This window comes from Periplaneta americana, chromosome 4 (assembly GCF_040183065.1).
Source record: "Periplaneta americana isolate PAMFEO1 chromosome 4, P.americana_PAMFEO1_priV1, whole genome shotgun sequence".
Taxonomy (NCBI): domain Eukaryota; kingdom Metazoa; phylum Arthropoda; class Insecta; order Blattodea; family Blattidae; genus Periplaneta; species Periplaneta americana.
Window position 1 is genome coordinate 36,344,307 of NC_091120.1, and position 18,704 is coordinate 36,363,010.

General features: G+C 35.4%; 1 long non-coding RNA gene across 1 annotated transcript in view; it reads right to left on the bottom strand.

Annotated features, from left to right (window-relative positions):
* The window catches only part of LOC138697711 (uncharacterized), a 542,983-nt gene that overhangs the window by 460,234 nt on the left and 64,045 nt on the right, over positions 1–18,704 (bottom strand). The gene's annotated exons all lie outside the window — the stretch shown is intronic.

Below are 18,704 nucleotides of genomic sequence, written 5' to 3' on the forward strand. Positions count from 1 at the left end.
TTGGTGGTTCAGTTGATGTTATATTGGACGTGTGCGTAAAAGAAGTGAACTCGTTGGTGTATTCCTCAACTTACTCAGGATTTCCGAATGGTGCTCTTCATTTATTTGTAAATAGGGTTTCAGGGAAGATGCATAGTTATGACCAGTGATCTTTATTAATTCTTGTTCTTGAATGCCAATGCGAGTCATATTTGAAAGCCCTGTGCATCGACTGGAGTGGTTTGTAATTTTCTGTTCTTTGACGTCCAGACCAGTGCAGTTTGAAATGTTGGCAAACAAAGAAACAAATGCTAGGGTAATGATAAAAATAAACACATGCTAGGGACGCGATAAAATTAAACAAATGCTAGGGACGCGATAAAATTGTGCGATAAGTAGCCATGATTGGTTGAAAGACGTCCTTTCGTACCGTTTTATTGGTCAAAAGTAGTGTGAGGTAGTAAAAGTGTAATAGTCTGTAGTAATGTCACGAGAGGTCTGAGATCTGCTGATAAATCCACGAGCGAAGCGAGTGGATTTATCTGGGAAATCTCAGACCTCGAGTGACATTTATTAGGACTATTTCGTGAATAAAATGAAAATTTAAATAATATATCCCTAAAATTCGATCACAAAATGTTAATAATTGTATATTAACGAATACTTAACCTATTCAGACATTGTGAAGTTGAAATACTCGTAGATGAATATCGATTACTGCAATAAATAAATTCGATGTTATTATTCAGTAATGCCAATTGCGAAAAGCGAAATAGAGGTTTAACAATGTTAATTACATATACTGCACTTTTCTCTTATTATTATTATAACAAATACATGTTCATTATCTGCTGAAATCATAATTTAATTTAACAGTAACAGTGGGGACAGCTATATACCAATGCTTATGTATTCACAGTGAGACATGTTGCTACACAGTGAAGCCATCTCTGTATAGATAGGCCTAATTAAAACACGAATTTTATTACGCCATACGAAAGGCAGTTTGATCAAAGACATTATTACTATGCAAGGTCTATGAGTTTGATATGCGATTATGTTACATAAATTTGAACGTCTATTAATTGTTTAATTTCAATACAAATGTTATAGGCTACAATTTTATAGGTTATGTTACCTGTGGAAGCAGGACCAATGTCAGCTGTGCCTTGTTTCGACCGTTACTTACAATGAGTGCTACACGAAAGCATTTTTTTATAGCTCGACAAACGCATTCTCGCTGTAGTGTGTAACGGAACTAAAGCTGCATCTACACAGTTCAATATTCCAATCGCGTATGCGTGAAATCTGGGAAGAATATTGAAAGAATCAGGTTTAAAAGGTACGTTAAATTAAGATGCATGAAGATTTTGTGTCTACATGGTGCGCCGTTTTGAACGTGGTCTTCACTGCGTAAATATATAAATTAATATTAAATATCAATCTTGCATTCATTGCTTTAAAGTTGAAAGAAAAGTTTAACCGTGTAGTTGCATCTTAATGTATTCATGATCATCAATTTACGGGGAAACAGTTGGCGACAACGACTAAACAAAAGAACGACCATGCGATAAATTGATAGCGATAAATCTAGCTGCAGAAATTATCGCAAAGTCTGACTGTGATTGGTTGGAATTCAAAATTTCATTACACTTCATTGGTCGAAAATGGAATGACGTCATGTAAACGAAATAGTCTATATAATTATTTACATTAAGATCGGTGGGTTTAGCTATAGTTCAACATTGATAAAGTTTTCGAACTGTTTTAGCTTTGCTCTTAATTATACGTTAATATTAACGCTACGTACAGTGGTACAAGTCAGAAACTTTTATTATTTATTCTCGGCTGTGGATCCAACTGATCACAGAGACTCGAGCTGTGATGTCTGTGGCGGGGTCAGTCTCTTATAATAAAATAATTGCTTCACGGCCAACTCCGCACGCTGTTTTAATTAGGTCATGGGCTGCAGCAGGTATAGACTTTGATTTCATACTTGGTTAAACATGATTCGAAGCAAAAATAATTAAATATAATTGCCACACAGTCGCCTTCTTCCCTCGCGGCGGCCGTAAATTCAATCGGCCATGAAGACTACTACAGGTCTGTAAGATGCAAACCCACAGGGAAACAAAATATCATCCCTAATTAATTATTTCTGGCTTTCAGTTTCAAACACGTCTTTTTTTTCTATATTGTTAGCTTTATTATTAGGAACCGGATTTTTATGTAATATCAAGGTGTGAAATATGTACATATTTATGTAAGAAAAATAATTATTTCAGTGTATCGAAGTACATATGATATTTCCATGCAGATATACTACGTCATCATACGAAGAAAGAGTAATGGAACGGAGAAAAACTCTCTCCGGCGCCGGGAGAGAGTTTTTCTGCATGGAAATATCATATGTACTTCGGTACATTGAAATAATATACAGGGACATCATTTTATTTTTGCTTCAATTTTTATTGTACCTGAGTTTTTGAATGTACTTCACTCCCATCCCTTCTACTAATGAAGTTCAACCGTCCTCCACACAGATCCAAGACCGCATATACAGCCATAGTAGCCTTACCGTCACAGTACGTTCCAAAAATATGTTCGCTTTCAATATTGCGTCATTTTCGCACAGGTACTGTCGTCCATTTGCCTACGTCGCATTCCGGTTTTCCCCACCAGCTTCTATTCGCCTCTCTGCAAAGGCTAGTGGCTGGACTGTCTTAGCTCTTTTCTGAGTACATTAATTTCTGTTAGGAATGGACATGTACGTAATATTAGACCCATATAACTATTTAAAATAACTTAAATAAAAGGGCCTCGTTAAGTAATTAACTGTCACGTGATTTCCTTTCCTTCTACGATCCTGCGACATAACCACTTGGACGGACAGTAGATAGCATGTCTGAGTAATTTTATCTTTTCGGATCGAGCAGAAGTGAAGATTGAATTTATAGTACGTAAGGTAATTACTCTTTTACAGAATAGGTACAGAATTATTTCAACATGAGTTACTAGTACGAAGGACGAAACTGGTAAATAATTGGAATTACACATATTAGAACTGAAGCCTGTATCGAAATGAACCGCCACCATTTTGAAAAATGTGTTTAAATATCCATATTATGATTATTTTTCAATTTAACTGCATTCTCTATATCGTACGCTAATGTGCTATAGACAGTATAATATACACTGCATAATAAATACGTACGTATGGGCAGCTCAGTTCGTGAGTAAAAACACTCATTGTTAATACTGTACTGTATTCTGATTAAACAAAAACCTAATGAAAATTTTCAAACTCAAAAGCGTGATATTTCCTACTTTACGTAAATGGATGAACTACTTTTCTTCCCTCCTATACCTGGTAAAGTGATTTGTTTGTATATTACGCAATCGAACTCCAGTCGTGGAAGAGGGTAGCAACCGTTGATCCAAAAGTATAGCCAGGTTAATATCAGAAATGTTAGTAAAAATAAAATGATGTCCCTCTATATGATATGCGTAAATCACTTCGTGATTTAAGACGGCGCTTATTCCTTCGGATCCCGGCCAACTAGTCACTCATAACGAGTGCACCTCAGCACATGTGTGGACTTGAGTCCTACGTTCATAGACATCTATGACGTAGTGCAGAGGGCGGCCACTAGAGGGAAATCAAGAATTGGAACTTAATCTGAGACGATTCTGTCCGACGCCGGGGTGGGTATCCGGTGTGGCTTAGTGGATAAAGCATCAGCACGTAGAGCTGAAAACCCGGGTTCAAATCCCGGCGCCGGAGAGAGTTTTTCTCCGTTCCATTACTCTTTCATCGTATAAGAAAAATAAGCTGAATATGTACCAAAATATGTAAAATCATGAAAATATTTAATATCAATATCTGGCAGGTAGCCTATAGGATAGGTAAGACTCTCCAGTTGTGATTTCATAGAGCACCCGACTTTTTTACCGCGCACTTAACACATTACTATTTTTCCATCTGTAGTGAAAGTTTCGTCCATCGCAATCCATGATTTTATTTTTTGTCGTTATGGTTGAAGATACAGGGGCCATTTTAGTTAGTTAAAAGCAGTAGTTAAACTCACTTGCACTGTAAGTACTAAAACTAGAGAACTGAGTGAAATAAATGACGCACCAGTACTGCAAGCACTGTTTCGCTTTAGGATTAGGAGAAAATGAGAGGAGTTGTGGGACATATGCATTTTAGCTGCTCCCTGTAAGAAATAAAGTACCTACTAAAACCTCAAACTATAGACATTTACAAACTGTTGTTTGAAAAGTGACATTCCTGTCTCATTCAGAAGGGTAGGATTATTCCAGCCGAGAACCACACTTTCTAATTGCTCGGAATATCCCATTTCCGTATAGGGCTACTAAATTTAAAGTAACGCTATTTACTTTAATCTTTCAACATGTTTCCAGTTTGTTCCTTTACTCCAACTTCTTTTCAAAAGTCGGCTACTTTATTGCGGCTAATGTCAGACTTGACAAGGGTTTTCTCTGGAAGGATTAGGAAGAGGGTGGGTAAGGTTGCAAATTGCATGGGCACGGCTTATTAAGACGTGTGCAGAACAAATTCTAGTTCGAGAAAAATCATGTCGTCCTCGTCCCATCCACAGCATGAAGGCAACGCTACTTTCTGAGTGATTTTTACAATATGAGAAAGGTTGCCTTTTGTTCACTCATTTTTACAGTGGGCGGTATGGGGTGAGTGCCTCTATTACTTCCTGGAACTAAGGACGTTATGTTTCGTCCTGAAATATATCCTTTCTTGGGTAGGTAAAACGGCTTTTTAAATCTGTGTATTTCAAATAGTAAACTTCTCCAGCAGAAGTTTCTTTTCCTTTTAGAGAAGTAAAAATGAATAAAAACCCCTAAATAGGTAATATCAAGCCATAATATGTAATGTGGTGTAAATATGTAAAAATATGTAGTATAAAATTTTAATATATTAATGGTAATTACAAGATTCGCAGAGATTTGTTATTTATATACGATTAGGTTGAAAGGAATATAATATGTAATTACATAAAAATCCGGTCCCTATTTATTATAATAATTGTATACTATGTTTCATATTTCGGTGAAGAAAATGTGACAAATTAGGACCTGAAAATACTTAATTTCAGAGTTGCCATGTATAAAATTGTAACTAATTATTTTCAAATTTTAAGTGCTTCATTACATATCCGTTCATTTAATAATTAATGTATGTCTTTACTTATGTATATATTTTTGGCAACGCCAGTGGTAGAACATAAGTGACTGAAGAAAAAAAGTCAAAGTTTTCCTGTAACTGTCAAGGTTTTCCCAGAAAACAAAAATGTTTTGTGAACATAACGTTTTTGAAAATGAGAATAGACAGTGATTATTTACTTTGCCCAATACCTACGGCGTACTCTAAAGCAGTCGTTTGTTACTGTGTTGTGTCTCTATTGGTCTGTGTTCGGTGCAAGGTCAGCCGAAATATAAACAAATAATTAGACTACTATCCATTTTAAAAACGTTCTTTTTTACAAATCGAAAATAAAACTATAAGAAATAAAAAAAAACAATATTGCATACACAACACACTACAAAAACATTTTAACGCACAAGACACAAATAAATACAATTTAACAGGAGCAGTTGCAACGACTTCTACATTAGACAGACTGGAAGATCATTTCAAATACGTTGCAAGTAACATATCACAGCCGTAACCAAACTACACAACAATTCAACCTACGCAGAAGACATCACAAACTCCAATCACAACTACAGCAACATAGACACTGACATGAAAATACTACATATCCAGCCAAATAAACCCAGAAACTTGACACTCTAGAAAAATATTAAATTTACAAGCATACAAAAACACACCCCCAGCATATCCTGAAAACTCATCTCAATTTCAAAACACGCACACTTTTCGACACAATCATGAACGCACCTCACCATAACAGGAAACCAGAAGATAGCGCTGGTTTTTCACTAGGCTTCGGACAATGAAGGAAACCACTTCGAAACTAGTCAGGCCAGGTAATTTCCTAAAACGTTAATACAGTAAAGAAGTTGTAAAGTTAATCAGTGAAATAATTTAAATCTCACTAGACATTTTGTTTATCAGGGGAGACAAGTGCGACGTGAAATGTCAACTACTGCGTACTTCTGCAGGACATATTTGTGCAACACTTGACTAAGTCCTCAAAATCTGTAATCCCATGAAAATATGGAAAGTCCCAGATCCCTAAAATAAAATAGTGGTTTACATCTGATAGCATGTAAGGTCTTTTGTGTCCAAGATATCTTAGGGCCGATTTCTAAAACGAGGTCTAGACCACAGCCATGGCTTTAAACCGCGTTTGGATTTTTAAAACTAGATCTTTTTCATTTTTCTGAGCCATGACTCGAAACCATGATCTGAAGCCGAGACCATGGCTGGGGTAGGTTTAAAACCATGGCTTCATGTATATAAGATGGAGATAGTAGATCAGCTGGATGATTATCAAATGAAAATTTGTGTCTACGAGTATTAAATCCCCAGATTAGAGTGATGAGAAAGATAAATAATCCTTTGTAACTATATAACGACAATATTTTCAGAATAATATTTCGATCTTCGAAGGAATCAACGCAAAATTTAGCAAGAATGCTAAACAATAATCTGTAACGAAATGCAAGAGTCGGCATTTTGACGATTTTTTTTTTATACTTTGCTGCTTTGAGGGAAGTAGGATAAAATACTTTATGCTCAACGATGCCGGAATGTAGTAATTATACACCTGGTAGTAGCCGTTTAATGCACCTCATTAAAGTACACCTATTCATTATAATTCAGTTGTTCAGCCAATGACAAATGATCTTTGTACCGTTATAAACCCGCCAGTATCGATTATTCTCGGATATGCAATCGAAAGACAATTAGCGAAAAGTCACGGAGGCTGGAAATTCAATACTGTCGCAGAAGGTTATGTTCTGTTACTATAATAATTAGCGTTAATTGTAAATAATATTCAAATAAATTCAACTTGTCATCTCGTTTTTCAATTATAAATCAATTTCCAGGTTATATCAAGACTAATGTTCTATAGGTTATATCAAGGTCAATGATATTCGTGCATCGGAAAAAATAAATGCTTTCGCGTCTGCGCACATCTCACAAATCAGGTCAGTTCCGTTCGTCACTTACATAAGCATAACATGAAAACTTATGAATAATTTAAAGTTAGAAATATGGTCGAGCATAAAAAGTAGTATGAAACTTGCCTATAATGGTAATTAAGACGCTCGTATGAAAATTATGAAACTCGCTTGCGCTCGTTTCATAAACAAACATACTCGCGTCTTCATTACTGCCATTATACTGGGTAGACTCGTTGCATAATGTACTATTATACAAATTATACCTTTATGCCTATAAGACGATGTAACTTAATTCTTAGTGTTTACAGCAGTTTTTGACATTTTATTTAATACTCGAAAATGATGTGGACCTACAAGAATATGAATCAAAGGTGAATTTGTCTTCTTATTTTAAATTTTATGCTAGTAGGGCTTTCCACGTAGTAGGCCTATTATATGTGAAAATAGAACCATACTACATTTTAGTTTAAATTGAAATTTTAATCGCGTTAATATTTAAGTTATTATTTCCTTAAAATCTGGTTTTCAGGTCGTTAAAGTTGGTAAGTAGTTATGAACAAATGATAAACTACAACATAACGCTCGACTTGTGCTAATTATTTGGTCAATATCATTCTGGTACCTAAAAATCCGTTTCCTATTAAATACTAAGTACTGCTAGCATTTTAAAACGCACATATAGAGGGCGTTAAAAATAACGTTTACAACGTTTCAGGATGATGAAGTAGGTAAAAGCAAACATCTTTTGTAAGTGACAAAACTTTGACAGATGCGCCGTTTATTGTGTACGTAGTGTTAGTATAATCCATAAGGAACGAGAACCAGTTGTCGTTTTAGAGGTGGTGTTCAAACTGCCGTCCATTGAAGGCATTGCACAACTGGTACCTTCGTACTATGGATTTCTGCAAAGCTCAAAAAGGCTAACATTATCTCGAATAACATGTGCAGTTTCAACAACGCGAGCAACTAAGTCTTCTGCCGTGTCGATCGGTGTCTCATACACAAGACATTTCATGTCTCCCCACAACATGAAATCCAGTGGGTTAGGTCCGGTGATCGAGGTGGCCACGGTACCGGCCCACCCCTGCCAATCCAACGATCGGGGAATGTAGCATTTAGGTGGTTCATGACACGACGATCAAAGTGTGGAGGGGCACCGTCATGCTGAAACCATATTCGTTCTCTGATGTTCAATGGGATATTTTCTTTAAAATTTCTGGTAGGACGTAGGGTAGAAAAACAAAATAATTACTACCACAGAGAGTGTTAGGGACCCTTTTAACTTGTTGTACAGCAATACAAACAGAACTAACCAGTGTGTGTTGTGACGGAAGTCAAGCCATCTACACTTCAGGCCATCTTGCGGCAAAACGGCGCATCTGCTAAAGTTTTGTCACTTAAAAAAGATGTTTGCTTTTATCTCCTGTATCATCCCTGAAGCGTTGTAAACGTTATTTTTTAACACCCTGTATTCTGTAAATTGGTAAATATAACAATAATTTAGCTGAGAACAAAAGAATGTGACTTACTACAATTCAATAAAAATATTAATCCCGATGTTCATTTCGTTCTAATATCGAATGTTTATCAGGAATAAAAATCAATTCTTAGCTGCGTGCCATATATAGGCTAAAACCCACGAACCTCGGTTTCTTCTCAAGCAGCGTCTCGACTTCCTTTTTAGAAATCGCACAATGATTTAGATCCCGATCGCGGTTTAAAATCTAGGGTTTGGGACCACGATTTCGTCCGTGTTTTAGAAATCGAGTTACCGACTTTAAACCGTATATTGACTATGAGAAAAAAAAAAAAACCCTGTCAAACAATTTAAGTTTGGATGTGAAAAATGAAAAGGAATCATTCACTTGTTTAGTTACGCAGAAAAAGATGGGCCAGAATATATCATCTATACAGCAGTTCTGCGTATCTCACAGACGAATATTTTACAAAATATTTATGCGCTCCATCTTGTCGCCCGCTCTGCACGTGTGATTTTAAAGCATAAAGATATTGAACGCTATTAAATTTAACCTTCTTTTTCAGCAGAATAAACGATCTCACGAAAAAAAGAGGAAATTAGGTGACCTACTTGTAAGTAGGTGTGCAATAATTGGTGATTACCGACTCAACATTTGAGTGGTGGGAGACTTTGAAACTTCAGCGTCAGCTGGGGTAGACAGAATGATATTACACTCACGACTGCAAAGTTTCTGAAAATTGATATGCCACTGACTCACTTGTCCCCCAAAAATACGTGAATCATTCACTTTGAAGAAATAATAATATACAGAAGCTTTACCTTACTAGAAGACAAGCAGTGTACAGTGATGCTAGTGAGAAAAGAAAATGTATACACTGTATAATCCATACAATTGTGAACTTATTTCACCCATAATTTAAGATGAATTAAATTAATTATATTCTATTCTATTGTGAGATTTGAAAGCAGTTATGAAATAACTGCCCATCGGGTTGCCGGCCACCGTTGCTATTTATTATGTACTAGCCGTACCCGTGCGCTCCGCTGCACCTGTTAGAAATAAATATAAAGTAATTACATAATTAAAATATGACGTTTGATCCAGGGAACAACTTTTACAACAGCTCAAGATAATCTGCTTCGCTCATTACCCAATTTTTTTTTGCATTGCATTTATTGCATATATATTTTTTACGTATTTTAACACGATTCAATTGAGCATAGTTAAAATTTGAATTATAAAATAATGGATTGCTAAGTTAACGTACTATTACTGCATACTAAATCAATACACTCTCGTTGTTCGTTAATTCTCTGAGATTAAAATGAGTATACTTACATAAATATTATTTTAAGAAATACAGAAAACGAATGTACAAAATAGCCTATCTGTGCATAAGAAGCTATTTTAATCTTACCTGTCCTCGATTTACTCAGACGTTACTGTAATAACATTATAGCATTATGTCCATCTAGAGAAACTACACTTTCCAATGGTGAAATAATAATTAATTATACAAATCGGTTAATTTAGCTTCTGATATTACTTCATACAAACACAGAAACATTATCTGTAGGCTATGTTTAATAGCTTTCGATTGTTGATGTCCAGGGCCCCTGTTTCGATTGTTGTTGTCCAAGGCCCTTTATAGACGAAGTCATTTGTTCTTTATTCATTGCACCGTCTTAGATGGCGTTATTTTAATTTTAAAACTCATTTATCTCATTAAATATCAGTCCTATCAAAATTTTGTAAAGAATAAAACTTATCGGAAATCATTTTTAAAGAAACGTTTGTTATGTAACATTTTTCGGAAAATTCAATAATAAGCGAGATATTTCGATTTATTTAATTCAGGCCTCCTTATAACCCCCCTTTTAAATAAAGTATTTTGAATGCCATATAGCCTAAAATCTAAGTTACAACGAACTTAATTTATATTCCAATTTTCATATAAATCGGTTCAGCTATTATCGCGTGAAAAGGTAACAAACATACAGATAGACAGACAGACATACAAACAAAAATTTCATAAAAGCGATTTTCGGTTTCAGGGTGGTTAATTGTATATGTTAGGACCAATTATTTTTGGAAAATCGAAAATTACCAGAAAAATTTCGGCTACAGATTTATTATTAGTATAGATACAGATTTATTATTAGTATAGATGTATGTATTTATTCACACTGCAATGGGTATATACCCGGTGACAGTGGAAGTAATTACACTGAGTAATGACAATAATAAACTTTTTAATTAAAAATACAGTTAATAATAATACCATAATTAATACAAATAATTAATACTAACAATAATAATAATAATAATAATAATAATAATAATAATAATAATAATAATAATAATAATAATAATAATAGGGAATATCCTAAATTAAACGAAGCACGATCACTTAAAATAACATTTAAAATAAATCTAATTTGTATCTTAAATCTAAGTTCGAACTAAAACCCACGAGTATGATATGTTCATATCTGCACAAGTACCTTTCCACATTACACTCATTTCGCTGTCAACTCACTCACTGCACTGGAACTACGACACATTTCACTGATTCTATCCTGATTTCACTAACACTTCAAAAACATTTCACTGTTCAAATACTTTGCACTGCCACTATAAACTATAAAGCTTCCCTGACAGGAACACGTTTCACTGACACAATACACTTCACTGACACAACATAATTCTTCACTGACACAACATAATTCTTCACTGATACAACACTTCAATAACAAAATATTATTTACATCCTTTACATATTGTGTATAATTACCGTCTATTAGTAAAGTCCTTAAGCCTTAAAAATTTCACAACCTCGAGCGGGAATCGAACCTGCGACTTCCTATATATGAATCAAATAATTAGAGAATGGAAACAATTGCCTCATGGATATATACAACTCAGTAAACATTTACAACTAGATTCATTACTTTTTGCAGACGATTTAGCTCTGGTGGCATCCTCAGAAGATGAATTACAACGTTCAATTTTTAATTTTAACAAAAATTGGAATTAAATATGGTATGAAAATCAATAAAGGGAAAACTAAAATTATGGCCTTCTGCGGAAAATATCCTGTGCCTAGCAAAATATGTTTAGGTTCAAAAATATTTGAAAGAGTAAATTATTTTACATATCTCGGATACACGTTATCTTTTTTCTTTGAAGTAGACATTTCACAGAAAATTTCTAAATACACCAAAACAATGGGAATAATTAACAACATTATGAAACCTTCCCTAGTACAAAGGCATACTAGAATTCGCCTATACAAGACCTTGGCGAGACCTGTACTTTGTTACGGCAGTGAGGCATGGACATTGAGGAAGAAAGACGAAAGCAGAATAACGGCTAATGAAATGAAATTTATGAGATATACAGCGGGATATACGAAATGGGATCACAAACGCAATGAAGATGTAATGGAAGAATTACAACTAGAACCTGTAATTAATCACGTAAAACATTATCAGAACAACTGGCTAAATCATCTGCATTGCATGCATAGAGATAGAATCCCAAAAGTCACGCTCCACTATCGTCCAAACGGGAAGAGATCTCTCGGTCGTCCAAAGAAGCGCTGGATTGAAAATTCAACTGTGAGATCGTAACAGGCCATTTGGCCTAATACTTGAAGGGAAGAAGAAGAAGATATTCTATTCTATGTAATGGTAACCTATTCTACTACATTCTCTTCTATTCTGTTTCATTTTATTATGTTCCTTTCTAATTTATTCCATTAGACCTATACTCTTTATTCTATATTTTAATTTCTACTGCATTTCAGTAAAACAATTTTTATACAGGGTGGATTTAGTATAGTGCAGATTTTAACAGCTTATTCCTTGTAGAGAGTACAACAAACAGTTCTAATACAATATTAGTCCCATATGAATACTCTCTCAGAGAGAAAAAATAATTTTTCCCTAAATGTTAATATTGCTTTTTCCGTACGATTCTGATTTTTACTTTTATCATTACAGAAACTGACTGACCGACTGGCCGAGTGCACCGACAATTTTTGGAACATGAATTGGTTGGTCTGCTTCATGAAGATGTCCCACTCAATTCACGAACCACCTTATGGTTTATGCACGATGTTGCTCCTACTTATTTCAGTCGTGAGGCAAGGGCGTATCTCAACGTTGCATATCCCGGTAAGTGGATAGATCGTGCATGACCAGTTGCTTGGCCAGCCAGATCACCAGACCTTAACCCCATGGACTTTTACTTTTGGAGCCGTCTCAAGGCGCTCGTTTATGGTACTGAAATTCCGAGCGTACTAAAACTACAACAGCAAATTTAAAATGGTTTTGAAACTGTGCGGAATGAGTTGAACGGGGTTTGCAACATTCCAAGAGCAGTACGACGACGATCACGTCACTGTCTTTTCCTTCATGGACGTCACTGTGAACAAGTTTTGGAGTAAATATACTATTTGTGATCCCTTTATTTAGTTTAACTCTGGCGGGAATTAATTTCGTTTTCTTTGTGTTGCACTTGTGATCCATACTCTGCTGCATATCTCTGAAATAAACAAACTTCAGAAAAAGTGCTATATAACATTTTACTCTTATTTTTACCTCTACATTACACCCACGAAGTTTCTGTATTGATTTATGAATCACCCTGTATATTTTTACAGTATCCTTTGTACCTGAATGATTTGTTTCGTAATAATATTACGATGTAAAAAGCTTAGATATAAACCTCTCTAAACGCCACGAAGGAGCTTGAGGGCATGGAGGTAGAGCTTCACGCTCTGTTGACTAAAAAGTATCAAGTTGCAGTTAACATTCCATACATTTTTTACGCTGTGTATAGTACTAAAACCTAAAACATTCTAAACGTTTTATAGTTTTATGTTATTAGTTTTATCCCGGGACGAAACATGTAATGATTTGTCGCGTTTCTGCAGTTCAGTTAACGCTTTGAATGTTGGCAAATTCTAAACTCTTGCGTTGGTTTAACATATTTGTTAGCTGTAATGACGTTTGCTATATGGTGGCATACCCAGTTAATCTAAAAATCATCCATGTGGAAATACAAGCGCTCCAACATGATGCGCTATCAGGTTTTCCTACCTAATAGACACTCCATTTCAACCACTCATATACTCAGCTCTCAAGCTGTTGGAATCCCCAGTTGCTACGCAAGCCAGAAACTGGAAATGTTTCTTATTCCCAGGCCAGCAAGTCAATGTATTCTCGAGAGACTTCTCAGTAGACAATGTTTATCTTGTAACTTCATTGTTCTCTCCAAGGCTCTTAAAATAAGCTCTTTAGAAAATGGTTGTTAATTTGAAATTTCAACATATTTCCCAGTCCATAAAATATTCTGTATCGTTTCTGAACTAAAGAGGAAGATTTATTCATAAAATATCACACAGATAAATAGCCAGCGGCGTTATAGAGCTTTCATGTTTCATAAGATTATGAACTTTAGCTGTGGTTGAGATGTGGAGAGCTTTCATGTTTCCTAAGACTGAGAATTTGAGCAGTGGTTGAGATATGGAGAGCTTTCATGTTTCCTAAGATAAGAACTTCAGCAGTGGTTGTGATGTGGAGAGCTTTCATGTTTCCTAAGATTAAGAACTTCAGCAGTGTTTGAGATATGGAGAGCTTTCATGTTTCCTAAGATTAAGAACTTCAGCAGTGGTTGAGATGTGGAGAGCTTTCATGTTTCCTAAGATAAGAACTTCAGCAGTGGTTGAGATATGGAGAGCTTTCATGTTTCCTAAGATTAAGAACTTCAGCAGTGGTTGAGATGTGGAGAGCTTTCATGTTTCCTAAGATAAGAACTTCAGCAGTGGTTGAGATGTGGAGAGCTTTCATGTTTCCTAAGATAAGAACTTCAGCAGTGGCTGAGATGTGGAGAGCTTTCATGTTTCCTAAGATAAGAATTTCAGCAGTGGTTGAGATGTGGAGAGCTTTCATGTTTCCTAAGATAAGAATTTCAGCAGTGGTTGAGATGTGGAGAGCTTTCATGTTTCCTAAGATTAATAACTTCAGCAGTGGTTGAGATGTGGAGAGCTTTCATGTTTCCTAAGATAAGAACTTCAGCAGTGGTTGAGATGTGGAGAGCTTTCATGTTTCCTAAGATAAGAATTTCAGCAGTGGTTGAGATGTGGAGAGCTTTCATGTTTCCTAAGATTAATAACTTCAGCAGTGGTTGAGATGTGGAGAGCTTTCATGTTTCCTAAGATAAGAATTTCAGCAGTGGTTGAGATGTGGAGAGCTTTCATGTTTCCTAAGATTAATAACTTCAGCAGTGGTTGAGATGTGGAGAGCTTTCATGTTTCCTAAGATAAGAACTTCAGCAGTGGTTGAGATGTGGAGAGCTTTCATGTTTCCTAAGATTAAGAACTTCAGCAGTGGTTGAGATGTGGAGAGCTTTCATGTTTCCTAAGATAAGAACTTCAGCAGTGGTTGAGATGTGGAGAGCTTTCATGTTTCCTAAGATTAAGAACTTCAGCAGTGGTTGAGATGTGGAGAGCTTTCATGTTTCCTAAGATTAAGAACTTCAGCAGTGGTTGAGATGTGGAGAGCTTTCATGTTTCCTAAGATAAGAACTTCAGCAGTGGTTGAGATGTGGAGAGCTTTCATGTTTCCTAAGATAAGAACTTCAGCAGTGGTTGAGATGTGGAGAGCTTTCATGTTTCCTAAGATAAGAACTTCAGCAGTGGTTGAGATGTGGAGAGCTTTCATGTTTCCTAAGATAAGAATTTCAGCAGTGGTTGAGATGTGGAGAGCTTTCATGTTTCCTAAGATTAATAACTTCAGCAGTGGTTGAGATGTGGAGAGCTTTCATGTTTCCTAAGATAAGAACTTCAGCAGTGGTTGAGATGTGGAGAGCTTTCATGTTTCCTAAGATTAAGAACTTCAGCAGTGGTTGAGATGTGGAGAGCTTTCTTGTTTCCTAAGATTAAGAACTTCAGCAGTGGTTGAGATGTGGAGAGCTTTCTTGTTTCCTAAGATTAATAACTTCAGCAGTGGTTGAGATGTGGAGAGCTTTCATGTTTCCTAAGATTAAGAACTTCAGCTGTGGTTGAGATGTGGAGAGCTTTCATGTTTCCTAAGATTAAGAACTTCAGCAGTGGTTGAGATGTGGAGAGCTTTCTTGTTTCCTAAGATTAATAACTTCAGCAGTGTTTGAGATGTGGCGAGCTTTCATGTTTCCTAAGATAAGACTTCAGCAGTGGTTGAGATGTGGAGAGCTTTCATGTTTCCTAAGATTATGAACTTTAGCCGTGGTTGATATGTGGAGAGCTTTCATGTTTCCTAAGATTATGAACTTTAGCCGTGGTTGAGATGTGGTATCCATTTATACTGCAACATTAGAACGCCCTTGTTTAACTTCGGTAGTAAGAGAAGATTAATCTTATCTACGTGTTTTAACCACCATTTCTTTCAGGAAAGCCTTGACATTAATTCACATTCGATCAGTAGTAGAAGTAGCGGCAGGAGTAGGAAAAGAAGGGGTATGAGTAAGACGAGTACCAGGAGTAAGAGTAGAAGGATTAGAAATATCATACGGGACTTATCTCACCGGCCCTGTGAAGAATTCAAAAGGAATGCATCAACTGTTACTCACTCCAAAGCTACTTGAAACCACGCCTCTTTTCGCCAGCTTTCGTACTGATAATGTTCAGAGTAATATCAAGCTCCGCAATAAAAATTTAGTTCGCACCTGTGGAGTAACGGTTAGCGAGTCTGTCGCGAAACCAGGTGCCCCGGGTTCGATTGCCGATCGGAGCAGTTATCTGGTTGAGGATTTTTCCGAGGTTATCCCTCAACACAATACGAGCAAATGCTGGGTAACTTTCGGTGCTGGACCCCGGACTCATTTCACCGGCATTATCACCTTCATCTCATTCAGATGCTAAATAACCTAAGATGTTGATAAAGAGTCGTAAAATAACCTACTTAAAAGAAAACAAAAATTTAAAACCAAGCTCCACAACAAAAAAAAAAAGAAAAAAAACCCGTCAACCTTGTATTAAAGTTCGCAACTATCTCCCCTCAGCAGTTACCCCCACTCTTCCACATCAATACTAAGCAAATTCCCTTCACACTTCAGAGTAAACAAATTAATAATGTCAATATTGTGCACTACGTTCTAGGCTTAGGAGTTAGGACGAGCAGAATATGCCTCTATGCCGATCAATGCTGACGGTTTAAAAATTGCTTACTCCTGATGTTGAAAACAATCAGGACAGAATTCATTGTAGGCCTACGAAAATTTCCTTCCTTACTTTTTTTTTTTGTAATGGTATGAAGCACACTGTATGTATATGTATGTATATATATATATATATATATATATATATATGTGTGTGTGTGTGTGTGTGTGTGTGTGTGTGTAATATTTGTATTAAATACTTAATACTATAGTTGTAAGTGAAAATTTTAATTCGGTTATCCTGTATGCTCATACCTTTAAATAAATTAATAAATGAATGAATGAATGAATCAATAAATGAATAAATAAATAAGTAAATAAGTAAATAAATAAATAAATAAATAAATAAATAAGCAAATAAATAAAAAAGTAAATAAGTAAATAAATAAATAAAATAATTAATTAAATAATTAAATAAATAATTAAATAAGTAAATAAATGGATAAAATAAATAAATAAATAAATAAATAAATGAAATAAGTAAATAAATAATAAATAAATAAACAAATAAATAAATAAAAGCAATAAATAAATAAGTAGGATATTTTGCGTAATTCGTTATTCCCCCAAAATATATAATTCACAATTATTATTTATACATAATTTAAGTCGTAGATTGCGTTAAGATATATCGATCATATGAGGAAATAAAGAGGAAGGCAGGAAATAGGAAAGATTGGAGAAAGCTGGGTTTGCAGTGAAAGACCTGTCCTTGGGCAGAACACTAAATGAATGAATATACGTAGATTAATTTAAATTAGAAACACAAAAAATTGTCAGTTGAGAACGAAATATAAAAGTATGAAGAAATTTGGCTAATTTTGTTTCAAACTTTCTCTCTTGGCCTTCAAATCTTGAAGATAATTACACACATTGGCGATTGTATTCTATGAACAATGTAACAGCTAAGACTAATACAGGGTAGATTAGATCTTATTTGTTTCTTGTACTAAAAATTATGCATTTTTATTAGTACTAAAATATCTTGATTTTAACACAAAACGTCGTCATGAAAAGAATGTAGGCTACTCACAAATTAAGGTCAATTCCAGGGCTCAGATTTTTTGTGAACTTTCATTATATTAAAAAATGAAGCATTTTGCAACATTCGACTCACTGTAGCGTTTTCTGATGTTTAACTTTTACTAGTTTGTAGAATGTAGTTTTAAATTCCCAAATGACGAAATATTTTCCACGGTATTATTGTGAATATCTGCGAATATTTGTTTTAAGGCAACATGATAGTAGAAACGCGTACACAGTTGGGCTCTGTGATAAGCCTTAGAGCATTTCTCTTTGTAGCACTGCATCATGTTTTCTGTAGGCATGTCCATGCTTTGTTCACAACTCAAAGCTGCGGATTTAACAGTAAAAGCCAACTGATGTTTGTAAATATTCATGAATGGATTAGGGACGAACAACATATTTGACATTCAAATTTTTATCCTCGGGGTGGCTTCAGTTGCGAGGCCAGAATTAAAACAGCCACAGGTGACCACTGCTTTGCAGATGTAGACATACGACACAAGAGGTTTCATTCCGGATTCCTCTCTCAACATTAACAAATATTTTCGTTAAAGTTGCCCTGTCTGCAAGTATACTTACGCGAGCAGAAAGAAACTGTAGGATTAAGTAGTTTTATGCTCGACCATGCCGAAATGTAGTAATTATACACATGGTAGCAGTCCTTTAATGCATGCCATTAAAGTACACTGACTCATTAAAGTACAGGTGTTCAGCCAATGACAACTCAGCTTACAGGTATTCAGCCAATGACAAGTCAGCTTTGTACCGTTATAAAACCGCAAGTATCGATTATTCTCGGATACGCAATCGAAAGCGAATTAGCGAAAAGTCATGGAGGCTGGAAATCCAATACTGTCGCAGAAGGTTATGTTCTGTTACTATAAT